This window comes from Oryza brachyantha, chromosome 9 (genome assembly GCF_000231095.2).
Source record: "Oryza brachyantha chromosome 9, ObraRS2, whole genome shotgun sequence".
Classification (NCBI taxonomy): domain Eukaryota; kingdom Viridiplantae; phylum Streptophyta; class Magnoliopsida; order Poales; family Poaceae; genus Oryza; species Oryza brachyantha.
The window spans coordinates 1,607,501-1,613,513 of NC_023171.2; positions in this window are offsets into that span (position 1 = coordinate 1,607,501).

Genomic DNA, 6,013 nt, shown 5'->3' on the forward strand with positions numbered 1-6,013 from the left:
AGCATAGTTACAGGTTCAAGTAGAAATGGTATACTTTCTAACTCAACGGCAAGGCAAACATCATAAAGAAAAGAAAAGCGAAGCGGGAAGGGTCACAAAGAGCTTATTTAGGGCTATGTTCCCGAGGCATACTCTTGTAGATAGAGAGGTGTCAGGCTAGCTTTCAAAGAATGTCTGCAGAAAACATCTGTCTAAATTCTCACATGTCCCCATTTATCCCGCCATCCATTAATTGTTGGAGAAGCTGGCTAGCTATTTGCTCGGTGCTCAGAGGCAAGATAATCTCACTACGATTCCAGAATAGAAATATATAACCAATGGAATGGAAAAGAAGATTGGATTCTCGGGAATTGAAACTCAAATCCGTGGATAAGGAAATAAACTTTCGCATCTCATATAGATGTTCTTTCTACTCAAAAATGCCAAAGGCGCGTGCGGCTAAAAACGCTAATTGCAAAAAGCCGTGTTAGCGCGCAACAAGCAACGGATTGAGCTGCCGCGAAAGCCAACAACCAACATCAGCTTCTAGGGATAGTAGGAGCAACTGGAGGTCTCTCTGAGAGGTGTTTAATCGAATGCTTAGTGGGCCCCGGGGATGAAGGGAGCCTCTAGTTTTTTCTAAAAGTACCAAGACAAGCCAACTCAAGTAGTATGGAAGGTGGACGGTCGAATTAGCCAACTGAAACGAAGAAAACAATCCACATAGCTGGAGTCCAGTTGGATAGTTCAGGCAACGGAAGATGGCATGATGCCATTTCTCTTATCGATACAGGCCCCTGAGCTATTAGTAGAAAATACCTTGAATTGCCGTGAACCATCCGAGAGTAACCGCGCACCCGAGGTGTTCAAAGTCCCTTAGCAAAGGGAACGGAATACTTTTATTTTGTTTGAGGAGGAATGATCCTGGTTCTCCTTACCACCAGTTTGATCACGGAAGCCATGGGCTAGACGATTTGCAACACATAATTCGTTGTTCACGAGCAACTCAATAGAATAGATTCCGTTGTTTCAGTATCGACTTGCCTGTTGGCAAAGAATCGGAAGTTGTACACCACACCTTTGGCCTTAAAAGCCTAATGTCTTAGCCGCGCTGCGGGAATGAATATCAAATATTATCGGGACCCAATCGAATATGAAAGAAAAAAGGGTTGATCGCCCTCCGATCTTTCCTTTGAATGAGCAGTTAGTGAAGCGATGAAAGTGCTTCTTTCCCGGGGGGATGTGCTGGGTTTCTGGCATTCAAGTTGCAGTTTCTGGCATGTGTTCGTAAACGCATGAAATCGGGTGAGCCCCGACCTTTTAGTATAAAATTTTTTTCACGCAGTTCGCTTCCCAGCTTATCTAATTCATCTTGGCGCTTCAAGCGACTTAATAATAACAACTTGGTCATCTCTTTTCCCGCTTTCCTGCACGTGCGAAAGCTGCCAACACGCCCTGCTCACGACAAGTATTTGGCTCTAAAACCTAACTTTCATATTCCCGAAAGGCGGGTCTGGGTTAATGAGGGAAGACCCAAGGGCGTACCTCAAAGTGGAAAGGCGAAAATCACGTATTCTACGGAGGTTGGCTTCACCGTGGAATACTCGTACGAGTCTCCTGAACCTGGATGGCTTGAAGAAAGCAATTCCATTGCTCAAGTATTCCATTGCCCTTTTACCTGCTCGCGGCAAGGGCAAGTCTTTCTATTTAGATAGTTCGCAAACCTCACTATAGACATATATATCGTTGGCCTCGTCTCGTGAGTTAACACATTTGCTTGCTAGCGAGTGAAGTGATCCCCTTCTTATTTTAGTACCTTGCACGAACGATAGAAATGAAAATGGAAAATGTTTTGATGTTTGATGACCAGCGTACTACTTGCCACGGTCCTTTGTTTGAAAGTCAGTGAGTGAGCCCATCCGTATTGTCTTCATGCCAGAATGGGAACTAAGAGCTGCGGCTTTTGATCCCGGGAGGAGCAGAATGGCTGTGTGCCTTTTGTCCGTCCCTCACCTGTACACTTGTGTGATTAGACTCGCCTACTTTCCTGCCAGAATCGGTTGCCTGAATACCTTTATCCTCACTGGAAAATAGAGTCTACCTTTTTCAGTTATCAAATCAACTAGGGATAGCCTATTGATGTGAAGATTAACTTATAGCATCAGTACTTTTATTAATCCTCGAGGGGGGATGGTCGGCAATGAAAAAAATAGCACTTCATAGGTGATCCGAGAATAGCTAGAGTGAAAGTTTTCCTAAAGACGCAAGAGCTTGATCGCTAGGCGGGTCGGTAGAATCTATGGACCGAAGGTTCCACGCTACACTTACGAAGGACAAGGCTATTCGAAATATGTAAGTCGGCGAAGTCAAGGAGTCCTTTTGAAGGGGTTGTGCAGAACACTTACTTTTGGTTTATGAGCAACTGTTATCTGCTGAGTTGACACCCCCATGGTATGCAGATATTTTCCATTATTTGGTCACTAATGAGCTACCTGCAGGTTTGTCAAAGGCTAGAAGGGAAAAGGGTGAAGCCCATTACTCTGTATGGGATGATCCTTACCTTTGGTGGCATTGTGCGGATCAGGTGAGAAGAAAGAACTTCCGATAATGAAAGAAAGGCCTTTTAGCAGGCAACTGATCAAAAGCTATTCCTCTTAGCCCTAGTAGCCTTAGCTATCTAATGCATACTTTCCAACTGGCCCTGGCCTATAACGGCAAATCACTGGCACATGACTTGAAATTGAGATAGAAGAGAGCATTAATTACATCACAAATTCCACCTAGGGATTCCTCTAAAAAAAGGGTAATCTTTTTCTTTATGTAACTAGAGATGTAGCGACAAGCCAGCTTGGATGTGACGAGCAAGTATTTCTAATTACGCATGAAAGCTAGTGTACGGAAATATCTCGGGGCAAAAGGAAAAGAATAAGTATGCTTCACCTATCTTTCAAAGGGCATGCCAGGTAATAAGCTAGAAAGCAAGTAGCCTAGGAGGAAAGCTTCTAAAAAAGAGTTGTCAGAAAAGTTAGCCCGATATTGAATAGTTGCTTGGTTAAATGGTTAAAAACAACCAACACTATACAGAGCATACATCCGGCATTTGAAGGAAACTAAAGAAGCAAGAAGAAGGACCTTTCCGGCGCTTGTAGTATGGCCCTTTCTTCACATCTAATTGGTCTGGGATAGGTGCTTGACTTAATTACTTCCAGCCTGATAGATGGCGTTCATTTTCTTATAAGCACCTCTCTATTCAAGATGCATTCAACATGGGCAGCAGATTAAGTGATTTATTATTGTCCCTTCTTCTAGAGGAGGTGATACACCATATTGTGACAGTCCATATCCATGCTTTGCTGGTGAGAAAGATAAACTACTTAGGATCCCCGACAACCATGACATCTTCTCAACGAAATCCGCTTTTGATGTTATCAGAATGCCAACGGGTGATTCCACTCTCCTCGCTAGCGTCGATCGGTATTCTATTACAAAAGAGCCTCTTCCCCCCCCCCAGGAAGATGGGCATAATCATATTCATTTCATTTTCAGGCGAGCTCTTTGCCTATCGACTACGCTTGCCGTATTGCTTAACGGCGTACTCTATTCCGCCTACAGACAAGTCCTATACTTAGCTTCCTTATTTGATTGGTCTTGTACTCGGAACTTGTGCCTGAGGCTGACCTTCTCACTCGCGATACTCACCGGGCGATAGATAGTCACCTGAGCCAAGAAAGTAGATGAAATTGAGAATAGAATGAGAATGGGCTTTAAGCTTTCATAGATCTTTCCTCTCAAAAGAGGTGTTACCTAATCCACTATGTCCTTTGTTTAATACCACGGTAACCTGGAATTTGAAAACTTTTTTCTACCCTCGCCACTTCTTTCGCTGACCCTATCCACCTCCTTTGCGAAATACCAGATCAAGAGATGAATTAGTGGATCACAGGGCTAAGTCGAAGCATGCCAGAACCTTATAGCTCCTAGCAAGGGCTTCAAGATCACAGTAATGCCTGCCAAAACTTTCCTTGGGTACGAATGTCATGTTCAAAGCAGGTTTCTCTAGACACCTTGGAAAAGATCACTGACGAGCTCAATCTCAAAGTGCGAATGAAGTTGAGCGATTAATATCGCCTTTCATGCTAAAATCGGACGATTTCGACTTTTCCGGATGTCGATTGGGATAAGGGTTTGATCGAGAGCTAGGAGATTCGGTTGTTTAACCTAAGAGAAGAGATCCAGTTTACATAGGAGATGCCAGGGGCGGTGGCTGTTCAAGACTAAGGAGGAAGGCTTGATTTCTTAAAAAAAAGATAAGATCCGACTATCAAACCAAAGGAAATTGCCAACAAGAGTAGCTTAAAAGCACCTAGTTACCGAGGCAGATGAGAAGAACTGAACAAGCCAAGAAGAATACTCAATCAAAGCGAGCTTTCATTTTTGCGGGTTATATTTAAACTTGCTTTTTTTAAGCACACTACACACTACTTTCTATAGGACAGGGTCAGGTAAGAGAGGATGACAAGCCAATGGTAAATCCGAGTTGGAAAAAGAGATGCAACACCCAAGTCAATCTATGAAAAAGCTAGCACTCTACAGGCACTCACTTTCTTTAGGTCCCAGCAGAGAGCAAATGCTAAATGCCAAGACAATTCAATTCAATTATGTGATAAAAGGGCCAAAGTGTTGAAAGAGGAAAGAGGGAGGAATTGATACGAAAAACGTAGGAAATGTAAAAACTACACACACCACTTAGTAAAATATGCTCTAGTAAATTCAATACTATTTATATAGGAAGTACGGAGGACAAGCCTGGTATTGTTAGTTAAGCTAGTAAATTCCTTCCCTCACTTCACTACGACGAGGAAATGCATTGGGCTAGCTATGATATTTGGCTAGATAGAGTTGAATGTGAAACACACCAATGTTCAAGTGTTGAGTAGGCAATTAGCAAGGAGAAGAAAAAGTTTTTCAATCCAGGAGTTCTAATCTCTCCTCCTCGCCGCGGGTAATTCGCTGACTTAAGTCAATATGAAAAAGTGTGGAAAATGGGTGGTTGTACTTTCATCGACGAAAGGAACAAAGAACTACAACAATAATACCGATCAATAGTTTTTTCTTTCAATATCTACTGGTGCTTCCATGTCTCATTGGACCAATGCAATTGTGTCTTTCGGTCACTTTATTTTGGTTGGTAGGATCCGCCTACAGGCGGGTAACAGGGGTATTAAGATTAGGGTGTAAGGGAAGGAACAGTTGGGAAATCCCCGGTCTCAAAGAGACAAGAGACATACAGACTTTAGGGACTATGGGCAATGAGGGAGGAGCCAAGCGGCGAGGATGTGCATTTACTAAACCTTTTTTGGAAAAGATTGACTTCAGTTCGGAGGCAAATGAAACACTTCCACAACTCACGGATAGAATTGATTGCCCGGAATCACTTATTGGTTGGTGGTTGGAGTGCATTTCCTATATATACCTTTTCATTTCTTGGTTGAATTCCACTGTTAATCGAAGGATTTTCCTTTGCAATTTTGGCATATTGAAGTGCCTGCATTTCTTCTGGTGAATTTCAACTAGAATAGCTTGATTTCCCACACGAATACGAGAAAATAGATTGGATTTCCAAATAGATTGACTCGGGCTTTCTTGGGCATTTGCTACTCTGTTGAGTTGAGTAAGTTCTTCATATCGAGGTTAGGGAATTTCCTAGCTAGTACCACAAGCTAGTCGAAATACACTTTGCTATTAGCTTCAAGCCATCTTCCCGGAATATATCGAAGTCAAACCATGATCACTCCTCGAAAAAAGTGCTAGTTTTTGACCTCACTATTGAAAGTCAAAGTCAGAAGTAGCAAGCTGATATCCGGTCTTGTAATTCCAAATTCCTTTGCCTTCAATTTCCTAGTCGAATAAACGAATTTACTGAGAGGAGAGATTTTTAGTTTATTTAGTTTTTCATTTCATATTTTGATGCCGCACTCTTTCTTGTCCGGAGGAAGAATTTCATGGAATAGAATTTCTTGAATTAGCTAGCTAT